Source organism: Dermacentor variabilis, chromosome 5 (assembly GCF_050947875.1).
Source record: "Dermacentor variabilis isolate Ectoservices chromosome 5, ASM5094787v1, whole genome shotgun sequence".
Lineage (NCBI taxonomy): Eukaryota > Metazoa > Arthropoda > Arachnida > Ixodida > Ixodidae > Dermacentor > Dermacentor variabilis.
Genome location: NC_134572.1, coordinates 77,785,430 through 77,803,104, shown reverse-complemented (window position 1 = coordinate 77,803,104; position 17,675 = coordinate 77,785,430). Strand labels below are relative to the sequence as shown.

The 17,675-nt window shown below is 46.6% G+C and overlaps 1 protein-coding gene across 2 annotated transcripts in view; it reads right to left on the bottom strand.

The window, feature by feature from the left end:
* Window positions 1-17,675, bottom strand: part of LOC142582836 (membrane-associated transporter protein-like) — a 63,801-nt gene that overhangs the window by 40,729 nt on the left and 5,397 nt on the right. The window contains exon 2 of one of the 2 annotated variants that reach the window (XM_075692905.1): window positions 9,666-9,728. The exons of the other annotated variant lie outside the window; for it this stretch is intronic. The gene's annotated coding sequence lies outside the window, so the exon portion shown is untranslated. The remainder of the gene's footprint in view (window positions 1-9,665; window positions 9,729-17,675) is intronic. 2 annotated transcript variants of the gene reach the window in all.

The window sequence follows — 17,675 nt, the reverse complement described above, 5'->3', positions numbered from 1 at the left end:
AAGAAGAAGCAACAAAATCGAACTTTCACCATGCGACAATTCGCTGTGCCACAACAATGTCTTTTTTTATTCCTTTTGTGGGGCGGGGGCACCGAAATGCAAAAACGCAAACGAAAGTATCTCTACAATTGAATGCCTACTTTGGGCACCTAATTTGGCTACCGAAGGAATATCGAAGAAATCGTGAGACGTTTGGTCCACCGAGAAACATACGCATACTGCTCGGTATCCTACACCGGCTAGACAAGACTTTCTGGAGAGGTTGCGCTCAGGCGAACGCGGTGCGATCCATCGAATCCCCACAGTGATGGCGGCGAGCGACCATTGTTTCTTTTTCTCGTCTGCTAGCTAGAAAGCGTCCAAAACTCTGCCAGGCGAAACTGCACTCGGCCAGAGAAAACCAAATGCGTGCGCCGCGCGGTGGTCGGGGCAACACGAGAAAAACTCATGCGCTCTGGCTGGCTCTGGCAGCCCGCGGGTAGGGGAGCGAGAACAAAAAAATTGAAGAGGCTTAATGTGTCCTCGCGATTAAAAGTCAAAGTAGAAAAAATAAATAAGAACGTAGTTACCTTGGCTGGCTTTAGTGTCTTCACTTGATGCTTTGGCGCAGGTGAAAAAAAAAAGTTAATATTTTTATGTGACATGACGACACGAATGAACCACCACAACGCTTCGTCTCATCGGGCCTCACTGCGGGCTTTGTCAACTTGTCTGATAGTGTGTTGATTTAGCTTGTCTCGTTGTATGGCCCGATGTACGACTTTGGAAAAGTTAATGAACCTTTGGCGTCAAATATTTATGGGAACATTAAACTTATAAAGTTCCGCAATTGAAAATCTACAGCACACGTTCGGAAATGTCAATGCACCTTCCATGTCAAAAGTTTATGAGAACTTTATACCCATAATGTTTCGGAACTGACATCCACACGCTCCGTAGATTCCATGATATAGTGTATATTCCGCGGCCTCCGCGAGATGCCCCGGCGAGCCCGTTCGCCATCAAAACGTCCTTGAAACTTAGTGCTCGGATGGGGGCTACTTGCGTTGTGTGACTCCCGGTGCATGGGCGTTGCCGCGAAATACAGCCCGAATTCGCAATTTTTGCGGTGAAATGGCTTTTCGAGCGTGAAAAAGACCGTTCTAGACAAAATCCAGAATGATTTCCGGCGCCGGGGCTTGCTTTGGTCGGCGGTGTATGGACAGCACGAAAAAATTTCGGGGGGGGGGGGGAGGGGGGCGCTGAAGCCCCATAAGCCCCTCCCCCCTGGCTACGCCCCTGCTGGCACGAGCACGTTCGCGTGGTAGTGCCGCGGGCCGCCAACGAACCAGCTATAGAAGAAAACGGCGACGCTGGAGTCAATCCTCATGCTGATAGTTTTGTGTTAACACGCGGACACGATCCTCGGGGAAGTAGCCCTGAGCAGCTTCGCTGTAGAGAGAGTCACTGGGGGCCTGATCAGGAATTCAGGTCAAGCTCTTCGAAATCTCGACTCGTACGAATGCACGGGCGACACGAGATTTGTGAGGCAGGTAGTTGTGCATGACTACGATGCCTCTTGGTCTCCAACTCTCGTCGTCGATTTTTCTTTTCACATTGACCGCATGTAGTTTCCGTTAAATGTTGGCATAATAGTCCCCTGTTATTATGCCAGTCACCAGGTCTATATCAGCAGTATCGCTTTCTGCGTCCAAGAAATTGGTCGTTGCCACTTTTCTCCCCAAGCGTCAGTTCGTTAATTTGTGTGTGTGTTTGTGTGCGTGTGCGTGCGTGTGCGTGTGTGTGTGTGTGTGTGTGTGTGTGTGTGTGTGTTTGTTTGTGTGTGTGTGTGTGTGTGTGTAGGGGGGGGGCGCCTTCTATTGCATAGACTTGCTTTGTTTTTGGCTGTCACTGGTAAAGCTATGCCTCAAGACAAGGCACAAGGCGAGTAGGAAAATCTTATGGGTCGCTTTCATAGAGGCTCGAAAGCTCTTTTGATGAGTGCAAGTGGTTGTGTAATCTTGAGGCCTCGAGGCACCCATAGTGCCGATACTTCTCACATGCCCAGAAAATTACATGTCCAACATTTGCACAGTCAATTATGTTCTTGTCTAGCCTATTTCGTGTCATGACATGCAGGGCGCATACGGCTGTAGCGCTCGCTGTTCTCTGCGTAGCGACCCTGTTTCATGGATACCCTGCCGCGCGCACTTACGTCAACCATCGCGTAGCAGAAGGCGCTGTATCATGCATGGACACTCGTGACGATAAGGGAGAAAAAACACAGTGGTTCATATTTACGCCTAATTCAGTATGCGGGAAAGTCTGAAGCATTTATCCTCGCTTCGTTTTTTTTACACGAAGCTGTCTGCTGTAGATCTGAACAACATCTTTTTATTCAAAGAGGGATCACGTGCCTGTCGCTGATGTAGGGGTTACGTTGTTGACTTGCTTCCTTGTCGTGAACTCATCTCACACACTACATGCGATCAATGCTGGTCAAATTGCACGCGGTAATGGCTCAGGCGAAGGCCGTTTGCTTGCACAGGGACGAGTTATGGTAATTAACGAGGTAATGGGCGCTTGGTGGACCGCCTCTTCGGAAAGCCGCTGCGTAGGTTTTCACTTGTGACGATCATCGTGTTACCTGTCTGTGCGGAAAATATCGGTCTTTATGTTTCTCTCTGATTGCAAACTACACTTTTGTATTTCAAGAGTAGCAACAAAAACAAAAAAAATCTGCAGACTTCAGGGATTCCTGTGGCTCTGAAATCATTTACCGCGACAGCAGTAGCCTTTCGCAGCTAACACCGCTATCTCTTGAAGAACATCATCACTGAGTTCTTTTTGTGTGTGTGTGTGTGTGGATGGTGAGTGCGTACCAATTGTAGAGGATCGGACAATAATCGGATGGCATTAGAAAATACGTTTTGTTCGTGATATAACGCCATTGCGAGGCACGCAACGAGGTCCTCGTCCACAGCAGTATTGATGTGCGTCCTCCGAAATGCATACACACACGCCTCCGAGTCTTGAAGCCTGTATGGTGTGCAGCCGTTCGCATAAATTATCAAGTGTGAACGTTCCACGATAGCACAACATATAGCTTGTTTGCCCCGTTCTGAAGTGTATTTGACGCATAGTTGTGATTTCTAACTCCCAGTGGCTGTTGCGAGAAAAGTGTGTTTAGTTAAGCGCTTATTTTGCTGTCGTTCGGACGTATACTATATCACCTAATGTGTGGAAATAATAGGGCAGTTGAATTTCATGATCTCTTTTAACAGCAGGTCTATGGGGATACTTATGAAGCAGCTGACACAGGGTATCCTAACGATCATGCAGCAAGCTCTAAAGAAAGAAGAACTATTGTACGTGTGTGTGTGATGTTCCAAGTATTGTTGAGAAACGGTCTGTGTTTTTGTCCTTGACGTTGAATTAGCAAATATAAAAGTAATTGGGTAACTTCTTAGTTGTCAATTGGGTGTTGTAGAGAATTGTAAGAGACGTTAAAATTAGATGTCTCCAGCAAGGCACACATCGCGTTTGTACTTTTTTCTGGCGAAGAAAAAGAGACTATACCAGAATTCAGCACCGGTAACTGTACAGTATGCGATAGCATACTTAGGTCATAATGATTCTGACGTCGCGAAAGCTGAGCGCGTCAGAGATGACTTCGCACACTCATTTATCAAAATCACGTTTCTATATCTTGTGCTACTTTTATGATTTAGTGCACACCGTGAAGTAGTCGTGTGTGCTCAACAAAATTCAAAAAAATTAAATTAGGGTTTTATGTGCCAAAACCACTTTCTGATTATGAGGCACGCCGTAGAGGGGACTCCGGAAATTTCGACCACCTGAGGTTTAACGTGCACCTAAATCTAAGGACATGGGTGTTTGCGCATTTCGCCTCCATCGAAATGCGGCCGCCGTGGCCGGGATTCGATCCCGCGACCTTGTGCTCAACAGCCCAACACCATAGCCACAGAGCAACCACGGCGGGTTGTGCTCAACCGACCTAAAGCACCATGTTAGATAACACCAAAGTGGGTGGGGCCTGCCTATAATGCTGTAAGGAAATGCGTACCTTATGGTGGGACCGAACCTCAGTCTTCCGGCACAACCAGCCTAATGTTCTAACCATTAAACCACTTTCGCTTTTTTTCCGCTTTATTAATTAGGCCACGATCGCATGCATGTTCTCCTCGTGCTAAAGTCGTCATTTGAAACGTCTGACGCATGCGTTATAGGCCAGTTTCTCGCACACTTCCTTCGTAGCAGCTAGCGCATTGCAACGCTGTGTTAGACTGCGGCGTAAATATAAGAAAATTAAGTATGTTGTACTCGAAAATGTTTTTGGGATGGTTTTTTGCGCATGTAGAAAGAGCTTTGGCGAAGGGTATGTCTTTCCTCCGCAATAAATTTTAGTTGATGGTTCCTGCCGGTCTCATCGTCTTCTTTGTCTTGTTTCCGTGTTAACGCAGCTCTATTTTTTTTTTCAATTTGCTAACCGGTACTGAATTGATGGTTGCTGACCAGCGTGCTTTCGCAGTAAATTGAAACGACTGCTGGTGTCAATAGTGCGCTAATCTGATATCAGTCACAACATAGCCCACACTGGGCTACGGTACATTGATCACTGTCCGTTGCTCTATGGAGCTCATTGATTTTGAAAAGTGAGTCGCTGATCTATTGCCAAAGCATCAATTTGTTTTTTATATCAGTTCTGTCGTATATAGATTCCGCGTGGGGCTTAACAGGCACTGGTGCGTTGGTTGATCACGTAAGAAAATTGGCGTTGAGGTTCATTCAAGGACGTTGATCTACGACGTGAGCTGTGTTCTTATATGCGCCATCCGCTGCGCTGGCGCGGCGGTGTTTTCCCGATAAGAAGACAGCATAGTGACGTGCATGTAATTCTGGTTCGTCCTAAAGCTGTCCTTATTTTAGCTCATATTTATTCACGATTCCTGTCTCAGCTGTGGCCCAATATGTGTGCTGAAATATTTTTACATCGACACTGTATATGGCTCGGATCCCGGTATTTTTTTCGCCTCCGTCGACAGAACAATCGACAGTAAACCATTCCACGAATTGAAGCAAAAAGCGCCTATTTCCATTGGAAGTATGCATGCAAGACACCCCCCAGTATTCGCTTTAATAAAGAAACGCGCAAAATAAGTGTCAAAACCACATAATGATGAGCAAAACGTGAACAAAGTAAAAACGCGAGCCAACGTTTCGACAAGTGGACTTGTCTTTTGCAAAGCCTTGAAAATGACAAGTCCACTTGTCGAAACGTTGGCTCCCGCTTCTTGAAAAAGGCAAGTGCTCTTGTCTAAACGTCTCGCTTTTACCTTGTTCTCGTTATGCTCATCGTCTTGAATTTCGATCTCCCGTTTTCCCCGTTTCTTTTTTTCGCAAAACCGCATGATAGATGATAAGGCGCGTTCGAACAATGCGAAGCACGTAGAATTCGCCGCATGCATTTCCCGGTAAATATTACGGTTGCATAAGCTGCATTTAGCTTTAGTTAAAGTTTTAGTTAGGTTTAGTTAATTCTTCAGTGGTAAAGGTAGACTACATTGTGTTCTCAAGGAGCTGAATATTGAACGTTGCGAGTTTCGGGAACTTTTGCTGAGCCAACGCGGCCTAAGTACGAGAAGATAATTTGAAATCCGTGACGTCACAGTCACATTGACGTACCGACGTCGGGGTTTCAGCGCAAAATGCGAAAACTGAAGGTTTGATCTTAATTTTCTCTTCAGATAATCGATCAATTATATTGAAATTAAGGGCAACGGAGTTTTCAAAGAATGCTTTATTCGTGTAAACTGATTTAGTGTTTTGCGCTAGTGTCCCTTCAAAATTCAATGCGGGGTCACACTAAATCAAGAATGATAAAAAAAGAGCACTAAAAATGTGTAATAGGTGTTGTGACTCACTGAGCAAAGAGCATAACTATGAAAAAAAGAAACAGTACGTCGCAAACGAAAAGCCAAGGCACTTGCTTAAATAAAGGAACACTAGAAGAATGCATTTAGCCTGGTGGCATGCATAGACATCACCACTTGTATATGGATATTCATCAGTGGAGTCACAGGACAGGAATGGCGAAGCGGGGCGCGAGAGAAAAACGGGACACTCACTACATAGCGTACGAGCAGAGGAGGCACCTAATTTTTCTTTATTTTTTTTGTGGAATAGTAAAAGCGAGCTAAAAAAGTTTTTGTCAGCTCGGAGGAGGAGGAGGAGGAGGAGGAGGAGGAGGAGGAGGAGGAGGAGGAGGAGTTCGGGCATTCCGACGTGCCCTATAGGAGCTACACGGGTCATTTTAGTTCAATTCGCTCTTTCACCGAAGAGCAAATAAGGACGAAATTGGAAGCGCGCACTTTGCTCAAAGCAGCGGAACACTATGCGGTGAGCGCACTGCGGTGTTGTCACATCAGCGTTATGCCCGTTAAGACTTTCGCTGCACAGGTAGTTTTTAATTGGAAAGCAATATATGCCCCGTGAAGGGGGAAATCCGGCAAGCGTCCGGCGTAAACGTCAGATGGTACCAATACCCAAGTGAAGGGATGACGCCACGCTCTCGGCGCTGATCCTGCTGCGGCTCGCGAAATCCCACAGTGAACCAACCACGGCGTTGGACGGAAGCCGTGGCACACGCGAAATAAATTGACTTTGCGAAAATCGCAAATTGAGTTGACCCACGTTCAAAGCCTACCTGGTACGCTCCCAAAATTGACTTGTCCCGCCCTCAAAATTGACCCTGCTCAATTCGAGCACGTGATCAAGTGAAAAGTATCGTGCGGAAGAGTCAGGATGCTTTCGCATTCAATGCATGTAAGGAGACTTAGGTGCCTCTGTAACCTTTTGTCGCTTTATTTTTTATTGTTTTCACAAACGCTGCGTTGTGAGTTATTGCTGCCATCTGTCATGTGAACGACAGAGATACACACGGAAGAGCTTGGAAAAGTTTTCAAGAGTAGAGGTTAAAGTAGTGTCATCCACCCTCGCAAATAATATTGCTCTAAAGCCCGCTAAAGTGCTTCAGTGGTTATGGACATCTGCTGATGAACACGAGATTGCGGGTTAGATTTCACACGCAAATTTTGACGGCAGCGATATGTAAAAAAAAAAAAAAAAACGCTCATCTGCTTAGATATAGCGGCGCGTTAACGGATTCCAGGTGGTCAAAAGTAACCAGGAGCTGAACTCAAGATCATATTCAGAAGCGGTGAATATACGCGGACAATGCGCCGAAGTTGGTGCTCTCTCTCTCTTCCCTTCTTTCTTTCTGTTGCCCTCTTTATTCTCTTCTCTCAGTGTAGGGTAGCAAACCGGACGCGTGTCTGGCTGACCTCCATGTTCTTTTTTTTGCTTTTTTTTTTCTCGCTTTAAACCGCAAGACTCAATGATAATATGCCCTATGATAACTTGTCGTGTCGCCACTGCTGGCCACAAATAACTTTTTACGACCATTACGTTAAGAGTTTTATTAGCATAGTCGTTTTCTTTCATTTTTATCGTCTGTGAGCATGCGTGGTATTCACAGTAAAGTTTATTCACCCCCGCCAAACATTTGTCTGGTACACGCTGAGCGTGCGGTGTTTTATTTATTAGAAATAAAAGGGTCGATAACCCACGCGCTCGAAAGTCCACGTGTCCCCATGTATTTCATGGACGATCGTGCTGTACTATGGCGCATGTGTTCAAATTACCTTGCCTTTCTTCTTATTCGTACGTATTCGTCCTCTCTCCGATTTGACTGACATGTAATCTGCGCTGCATCCGCTTCACGAAATTCTACGACTGCGGGTCACCTCAAACATCTGTGGAAGATTCACAGTCGTGGCATGTGACACGTGAATGAGCACGGTCATTGCGTTCGTTGAAGGCACAAACATAAAATGAACGGGGAAGGACATGACGTGCTGTTTGACGCTGTTCGCTGTTCACGTATAGACGGCGCAGCGGCTGCGGTGTTCTGCTGCTAAGAAAGTGGTCACGGGCTGCATTCACTGCGTCAGCGGCCGCATTTCGATGGCGGCGAAAGGCAACAACTCTTTATGTTCTCGTTAAATAACGACAGGCGGTATCTCTAAAAGCTCCAAAGTTGTTTTGGGACGGTAAATTACGCGAGTCAATGAATTAAATTATAGCTGCTATTGAGGCTTCGCAGCTACATCATTTGGTGGCGCGGGCTTGAAATGACGGAGCGCTCGCGCTGCTCCGAATACGAAGTCACGTTGCTAAAGTAGCAGTGAATAAACAAAACAGGTTTTGCGACCAAGTTGCTGAAAAGGGGTTCTCAAACACAGTGAACGCCGAGAGAAAAAGCGAATTGACGGAGAAGGGCAGGAAGGTTAACCGGGGCAAGAAAATCAGGTCTGTTATAGCTTGCAAGCGGAGGAGCACGTGCGCAGTAGTCAGTGCTGCAGCAGCTTGTGCGCGCTTGTTGTCCTCAGGAATTTTAACAGTGCATTGGTTGCCGGCCGCGACTGGCTTGTGAGGTAAGGTATTGTGAATCGATTTGTTGTGACAATGGTCTGTCATCAATGAGGGAACGCAGGGTTTAGATATCAAGTCGTAGCGTCCGTGTTAACATGGTGCGGCACTTGCGCGTCGGAACTCAACTTTCCCTTGCGAAATTGCGGCAAGTGCGGCGACAATTTACGTCTGCCGGCTGCTACGTATCGCCGGAGGCTTGAACGTCGACCTCACGGATACAGGTTCTCACACTTCGCCAGCGCGGAAGTCGGTATGCGTACAACGTCAATGATTCCCTTACTTGTGACGACATGACGAGCGCATCATGCATGGCGCAATATCGCGGTAGAAGAAACGCGGAGAATCACGGACCATTTAGGCAGTAATGTTCTGAATTACTTTAAACGAAGCATTCCTATAAGTGTGTGCTGCTCGTTAAACTACTCTTCATGCCTGTAATAGAGAGGAATATCAATGCTTTCATCTTTGGCTCGGTGCCGCTTCTTGCTTTGAATAAAGCACCTCGTGTGACTGAAGTTAGGCTCACATATAAAATTCATGCTAACAAAACACTCTCTCCTGCAAACAAATGCTTAGACGGGTGTTTCGGCATTGTGGCAATGGGGTAAAGAGCATCAAATTCCCTTCGTGCACATGCTCATCAATTTGCACGCGACGTTTGGAGTTGTTCATTGGTGCTGAGGTGAGAGTGTTGGAAACTGTTATTATTGTTACATTACTGTAAACGTCTATAAACACCATGCCCATTAGCTTGAAGTTGAGAGGGAAAAGGTTAAAAATAAAATAACAGCAACAGGAAGGTACATCGCAGGCCGAGTACGAGCACTACAGACGAGTCAAGTCTGGTGGGAAGCTATTGTCCACAGGTTTTCCTTCAATGATTGTCAAGATGGGCGAATACAATCGCACAAAGAGTTTAAGTTGGTGAACGTGGGATAAGGGAATACGAAGTAAGGAATAAACATTGGTGATTGGAAGAGTTTCACGCGTTGGCATCTAGTATAATCAGTTAAGTGCAAGACAAAACTAACAGCATATGCAACATCTTAGAGCAGGCACTCTCGCTGAAGCGATCATGTTCCTGGCACCATCGAGTGGTGAACCTGATTGCTTTTTTATCTCTAATCATGAACAGATGAGAAACAAAAACGATATTACAGTTATGCACTCACCGTAATAGACAGCAGTTGACGTTCCGTCGAGTTTATCTTTCGCATTTGCATTCCCGTAGTTGACTGAAATAATGCCCAGAACACGGAAGACACTTTCGAAAAGTAACAGCAATAAAAGCTACCTGGGAGCAATACGCACCCGCTATACAGTTTTAAACAGACGGGCTTGAGAGCGTTTTGAACTTTCCGTTTGCCTTTCTCTCTCGTGTTCGTCTGAGAGTCACGTGGTAGCGCATCTCCGACTGCGCCCGAATACAGCGCACATTCCTCACCACCCGCAACAGGTGGGGTACAAATCCATTTTTCTCCCCGAGCGAACCCGTATAAGTTCCTTCTTTCACTCCCGCCTTTCTATTTCCGTGACGTCAGCGGCGCGAGCAACCAATCGCGAGCACCGCAGGCCCGGACTGGCCCCTCGCGGGGTCCTCAGCGCTCTTTCCTGTTCCCTTCTCTGTTTCCGCTCGCTCAGCCTGTCGTTATTCATTTTTCTCTGTTGTTAACACTGTGGTGGCAGGTTGACACTGATAACTCTCGCTGGCTCAAGGTACGGGCAATGATGTCGGTGCGACGTCGGTTTCAGTCGGCAAGAGGCGACGTATCTGCTCGGCGGATTGTTACGGGAGGACTGTGACAGACGCGAAGAAGGTGTGCGTGGAATACAAGCCCAGCTTGCAACTAGCATATTTCGCAGTGAAGTACGGAGCGGTCGTAATAGTTTATTTGCCACATCGCCGGGCACACTCCTAAATGTCTTACGCTGTATCTAGGCTTGAAACTAGCTGCGCTCGAAGATTTGCATTTATATTTACAATCTCTCATGTTATGACGTTTATTTAATAGCACACATGCTGTTTTGACCCTTTGACATTTCTATGTTCAGTGTGGAGCTAACTTTTTTCTTTTCTTTTTTTTTAGAGATTTGCAGGTGCCACATGCCGCGACAGAAACAGCTCATGACGGTGTCGGTTGGCATCACTCACAGCAGGAGAGAAGTTTCGACTACGTGATAACATGCCCAATCGTGTAGTCATTTATGCAAGCAGGCATGTATAAGTGTACGGCTTAAGAAATAGCGTTGCGGTTACCAGTGACCACCATGATGGTCAAGGTATGGTCATGTATGGAACAGCGCGTATGGAACAGCTTGTAAATTTGTAGACAATGTATTTCGGATACCATTTGCATACAAGCGAATGGCGTTGCAGTGGCAGTCAGGAAGGGGACCAGCTACATCGAAGCAAAACCTGTATTTACTGCTAGAAAGGCACACTAAAGAAAAGGCATTAAAACGTTGACGACCGACGGGTGATGTCTTTCATCAAATACCAACTAGGCCAACAATCATATCTGAAAAGCTTTACGGTCAGCAAGAGTGCAGGTGGAACTTTGTAAGGAGCGAAGTGAGTGCACTATTTCGCATTTTTAACTGAATCGCGCGAGCGCCGACCCCACGTTATGTCAGCGCCTAACTATGGCGTTAATCTGAGAGACCGACCGGCAGTAGTACGCACAGGCACACAAAGCAATCTCCAGTGCGAATGTAGTTTACTATATGCTGTTTCCTTCAGGAGGAAACACCTTGTGCGTGCATGCCTCGTTCGTGCGGATTACATTTTCTTCCCTTCAAATTTGCTGGCGTTTCCGCAGGGCTGCCATCTTGAAGGCGAAGGCAAGTCGCACCACGCCGAGTTTGTAAACAGAGTCACTAACACGTACACGCGGCCGCGATGCCGTCTGCGGCGAGCATGTAAACAGATGAGAAATACACAGTGATAATATAATGCACGCTCAGAGATATGACAGTCAAAAGTGAGCTTCGGCACAGAATACAAAAGAGCATAACGAGTAATATACGAGCTCTCGTAAATACAAATAATGGAAGCAAGTTGTAGTTACCTTGTGTTACTGTTCAGTGCGGCGTCTAGTATTCGTTAAGGATGCCTGTGTATTCGAAAAAGAAATTGTTCGAGTGCGTTCAGTGCTTTTCGCTGCGTTTTTGTCGACGGCCAAGGGCCTAGAAATTTTACGAGTGAGAAAGGTCGGTGAGGATCAAGGGAGAGCAACTCCTTTTTTAGTTGGCCTGCGCAGACACTATACGGTAGGGCGTGGATCGTCTTAAATGGAACGGTACACTTGCACTTGTGCGCCTGCGCGTACTACAGTCAGTTTCGTAGGCTATCGCCATTGTAAAGTGCTGACATAGCGTGCGGTCGACGCTTGGCCGCGACAGTTACAAATGTGGGGAGGCTATGCACCGATGCTGCGAACGTGCTTCAGTGCGCACGCGCATGGTCTGACATACACGCGGCAGTAGTTTTGAAACCGCAGGCGGCTTTAGGTCGGCAGACGTTTGATTCACCCGGACGTCCGTACGGCAAATGACGTTCGTGGTCAGCGTCCCGGAGTAACAACTGGAACTTTTAAAGACGCCGCATATTGTGCGGCTCCGAAATAATAAAAATAAAAGTAAACAGCTGAGTTGTTGTCTTCGTTTGCTGGGCACAGCTACCATTTCTCACTGGGTTAAAAAAGTAGAATGCAAAAAATACACTCTTCCTTTAGGTAATACTTAAGTTAAACGGAAGAACGTGTAAGAACACCAACCGTAAAAGTTCATCTCGAAAACGTTCTCGTTGGAACGAAGTACGCGGATGCCTTGGACACATTATTTTCAGAAGTACAAATGAGACGCAATTGCACACGACGTGGTATAGAGCCAATATTGGTCACGGATGCCGTCACCCGCCGCGGTGGCTCAGCGGCTATGGTGCTGCGCTGCTAAGCAGGAGGTCGCAGGATCGAATCCCGGCCGCGGCGGTCGCATTTAGTTGGAGTGCGTAATGCAGAAAACGCCCGTATCCTTCGCGCGGGTAGGCGTTAAAGATCCTCCGGATGTCAAAATTAATCCGGAGTGCCCCACTGCGGCGTGCCTCATAATCAAATTGTGGTTTTGGGACGTAAAACACCTCAGTTCAATTTACAAATGCCAGCATTTTTCAAAGGAGAGTCCAAGTGCTTTCATTGATATGCGCGGTGGTTCTTCATTAACTTTCAACTAGATGTAGCTACACGAGGGATCTTGCCCTTTGCCCAAATCGAGATGCGGCCGCTTAGGAGGGAAATTGAACCCGCGACCTCGTGCTTCGTAGCAGACCGCGGCGGTGCCACGTGACTCTCCAAGCTCTAAAGCCTTGCTCGGCAGTACCGAAAGGTAGGACTAAATGGGCGATGTGCAAAGCGCAGCGACGACAATGAAGAGTTTCAAAAAAAGTCGCCAGTGCGTAGAAATCGTCGTGCACGTACCAGCGGTCCTCCTATCGGGGCTACAAACTAGTGCAGGCTTACCAAAGCATTGTGCCCCGGTTCAGAGCGCTCGCAACAATGTGCGGATTCTCTTTCCTTACGTGCCAGTCATAATTTTTTCTAGCTGCTTTAATTACCACGTTCCTCAATACTGACACTAGCTTCCACAAACTTGAAGATGGTCACTATGATATCCGCTGCCTAAATTTAATTGCACTGTGTTTGTTTGTTTTATGTTTTCGTTACATTTTGACAAGCCTTTGGTCTTTGGTATGGCGCGTGGAACTAGTAATCCTATCACACAGGGGCACGGTTTAGCGCTCGTGTTGTCCATCTCATTCCTTCCGTGACGTGTATTTTGCGCTAGGTGAACCTTCAAACGCATTGTTTACCTTAGGCTCTACGTAATATAACCGAGACCCGCCGTGGTAGCGTAGTGGCCGGCCACGGCAGCCACGTTTTGATGGGGGAGAAATGCAAGGACGCCCGTGTGGCGTGCATTGGGTGCACATTAAAGAACCTAAGGCGTTCTAAATTAATCCGGAGTGCACGACTATGGCGTGCCCCATAACCATATGGGGTTTTGACACGTAAAACTACACAATTCCATTTGGATGAAACCGATGCCGCCATTTCGCGCTGCATCAGAAAGATCGCAACGAGCTCGACAAAGAATTTCATTTCAACTGGTGATAGATGTTTTGAGAGAGCAAGGACGGCGCAGGTGCAATTGACGAATATGTATTTAGTAACCCTTGCGGCTATTTGCCTGTTCTTCGACAGTGCCGGTCGTACGCCGCGGGCACAGTGTCATGTCACGTGTACGGATGCCTGTTGCATACAAGTCAAGATAGCAAGGCTATCCTTCGTTGTGCCGTGGAAGTAGCCGGATGTTTATTCCCCTTTCCTGACACCAACACACATAGAACTAATGAAGAAGAAAAGGAAACCATGAATGGACGATGTAATTTGTTGCGGTTCGTACTGTGTGCTGTAGCGCGAGAAGCTTTCAACTGATGACGTTAGAAAGACTGATTCTGTGCGGCACACGAAGCGTCAAATCCCAGTGCATGCTGACTTTGTCATGTGAAACACGCGTTCTCATTTGACAAGTATGCTCAGCGATTACGGTATACAGCCTTCTGAGCGCAAGGACGCCGGTTCAACTGTGGACCTAGGGCGGCCGAATTATATTGAAGGAGGCGTGCAAAAACTGCATTCACGGTTACCTAAAATATCCCGAGTATTCCTGGACCTTCTTATAATGTTGCTCGTGGCTCAGATATAGCTTTGGAACAGAAACAAGAATCAGCTGTTGTTTGTTCTTGTCGTTGTGGTCTTAAAATATTGGGTGTTTCTATTAATCTTATCATTATTATTGATTCATTGCTGTTGACAGTTCACTGACCGCGCCAAGGTATAGAATCTTTAGAGAAGTCGATTTGGCTAGAAATCGACCTGACACGCTGTGAAATGCTGTTGATCGAGTCTTTTTAGGTACTGCCATATAATTCCTCAGTTATACTTCTAGAGGTCATCTTTAGCCATTGAAAGTATGATATCAACCTGTAGTAAGGTGAGAATATTTTTTTAGAGGCTTCAGTACTCCGTGCACAAATGGGAGCACTCTAACATGTCATTACAATTATTGGGTTGATAGTAAGTCTGGCCTGGCTCTGGACTTCCTGACCTTTATTTCCCTTTAAGAACGTAACTTGTTCACCAATCGCTGAGGCAACGCTTTAGACCTCTGTCTGTCAATTGCGGAAGTTCTACATGACTCGCGCTGTGATATTTACATTCTGTGTCGGGATCACTGTCATCCGTCACTAGGGCTAACTCCTTGGCGTCGGAAATCCAATCGCTTAGGTTTCAGGCGTGGTGACCACTTTGGTCTATGCAAATCCTTTGCTACCATCGAATGGTCTCGTGTTACTGACATGGCTGATGGGAACGAGCAAGTCAGTTTATGGAGCCTGTTTTGCGCAGACACATTCCTAACTACAGGCTTAAATGCTCCGAAATATCCTCCGATCACCCGGTGTGAGATGCATCGGCGAAAACCTTGAACAGAAAACCGCGACTTATAAACCATCAAATACGGTAGTGCTTTTTGTGTCAGATAAGAAGCTCATCAGCAATGCCATAAGCGTATGAAACCGTCTTTATCCTGTGGCTCGGAAAGCACACTTTCCTCCATTGTAAATAGTCTGTGGTAACACTTTTGCCCCGATATTGACATCTATACACAACAACTGTTCACATGCTTCAGCTTTTCCTCGCATATAGAAAAGAGCCCGTATCATGTATTTAGGTTAATCTCAGGGGTTGTAAAACGTCAATGCCTAATTAAAGTCTGAAATTTTACTTGAAAAAACCGCGATATGATTGTGAGGCACTCTGCAGTGAGGATATCCGGAATAGTTTTGGCTACCTGGGGTTCTTTAACTTGCGCCCACTACACAGTGCACGTGCGTTTTTCGCATTGCACCCCTATCGGAATGCGGTAGCCGTCGCCGGGATCGAGCCCGCGACCTCGAGCTCAACAGCACAGCGCCATAGACACTGGGATACCATGGCGGGTGGAAGTAAAACTAACGCCTCATTTTACTGTCCGATTTTCTTCCTCGCTGACACATCGAATACTCTTCGCTTTTTTTCACAACAGAGCTTAGTAGAAGTTGCTGTTGGGCTAGTTGGTAACTCTTCATATTGAAGTAATTAGGCACAATTAGGCACACCTGCACACACCTGCACACACCTGCACACGCATCCACACAAGGACCCCCCCCCCCCCCCTGATCCCTGTGTGTGAGTCTGTGCGTGAGTGCGAGAGTTGAAAAATTGCGCCCAATTACTTCAATTTTCCCGATTAGTTGTCTTTTATGTGTGAAAACCTCTTTTATCCTGAATGAGCATGGATTTCTCCCTCGGCGCCCAACAATCACCAATCTCGCGAGTTTTATGAGGCAGGTTCCACGCGATCGCTTCAAAGGGGGCAAGTTGACAATGCATATTGAGATCTCAGAGAGATTTTGGCGTAGTCAGCCACACACTGCTTCTGGTTGAGCTTACGTAGTTTTGTGTTTATTCCGTTGTAGCTATTCTGCACAGCTATCTTCTCGATAATCATGTTAGGTTTACGCCAATGATCAAACATCTTCTTTGTACAAGGCGTCAGTATTAGAGCTACTCTTCGTTCTTTAGTTTCATTACTGATGTTTCTTGAGCTATCCGGAATTTTTTCTTCCTCCTGTATCTCGATAACTTAAAATTTTTTGCAGTTGCGTCCGAAGCGCGAATCACTGACTGCGATAGCGAGGTTTAGAGAAAGACCCTGGTTTAGCGTTGAGCTTGAACTCGGTGTTCTAACAATTACGCGGGAAGGTTGGAAAGGTGTGGGGTACTTGTCACGACGCAGCACGCAATGAAACTCCTGCTGAATAGAAGGAACAGCGGCATCGCGCCTCGGTGGCGCACGAGATGAGACCGAACGCGATCCGTCGGCGTTTGTCAGCGTCCAGCAAAATATTAGATAACGGCTAGCTTGACGTTTAGCGCTTACACGAGAGCATACACACAGCTGCTCGACAGGGACGCTATAGTGCGTGAGCCCAACGGTCGTGCCAGTAGCGGAAGGCAGAATGCAGCCGTTGCAGCGCCACCGAGGTCATTGAGCGCATACCGCTGACCGTGTGTCCACTTCGTTGATTGCGCATCCAAGCGCCGTACGCATATCTGGAGACCTAACTTTCCGTGTGCGATATGCGCATGCGCCGTCAGCGCGATAAATACGGCAACGGTGGCGGCGCATTGGCGCCGAGGCCGTGAATGCGCCTCGAGCATGCCGTATAATTGCTATCACAATAATATAAAGAGAATAGACTCATCTTGAATGCTTCTAAAACCAAAGCCGGGACTCACTCGCGAACAGCAATTATTCCATTATCCTATACTGCGAATTCTGTTCCATTGTTCGAAGCTGTTGACATCAATGATCTTCTTGTATTCTCTGATGACACCATATAAACTTGTCTGCAAACGATAAACGTCGCGCAATGCAGGGTCGTCACTCTGTCGCTCCTGTTTACTGAGTGGAAAGAGAATTCCACCTACAACACCTTTACTAACATTGTATAAGTATCCATCTGTCTTCATTAACTTGACTAGGCACCGACATTCCGGAATGACACCTCTAAATTCAAAATTAACATCATTGAATGGGCTAAGAAAGCTTTTTAAATAGATAACATCATTGTTCAACTGATACTGGCATTTAGTTTTCTTCTTGCACTGTTGCTTTATTATCGCACCATCATCTTGATACAGACACAATCGCACTGGCCTTCCGTTTCTGTTCAGACTTTTTAATGGTATCCTCACCTGTCCCAAACTTCCCAGTTGAATCATACTTCTGATTCCGCATAACAACACCTGGGAGTATATACAAATCCGTGCCCCTGCCTCTCATACGATCGTTTTAACGAAAACTCCCTGGGCGTCGCCATAACGCCTTCTGCGCTGTGGTAATTGCGCGTGAAGCACCACGTAAAATCATTGCAAACGCTACCGCGCATGCCTTTGTATTCCCGCGCCACACTCCAAAGAGGCTCTCGTTCACCCTGAGGGAAATTGAATTCTTGAGTTTTACGTGCCAAAAGCACTAATTGATTATGATGCACGATGTAGTTGCGGATTTCGGATAAA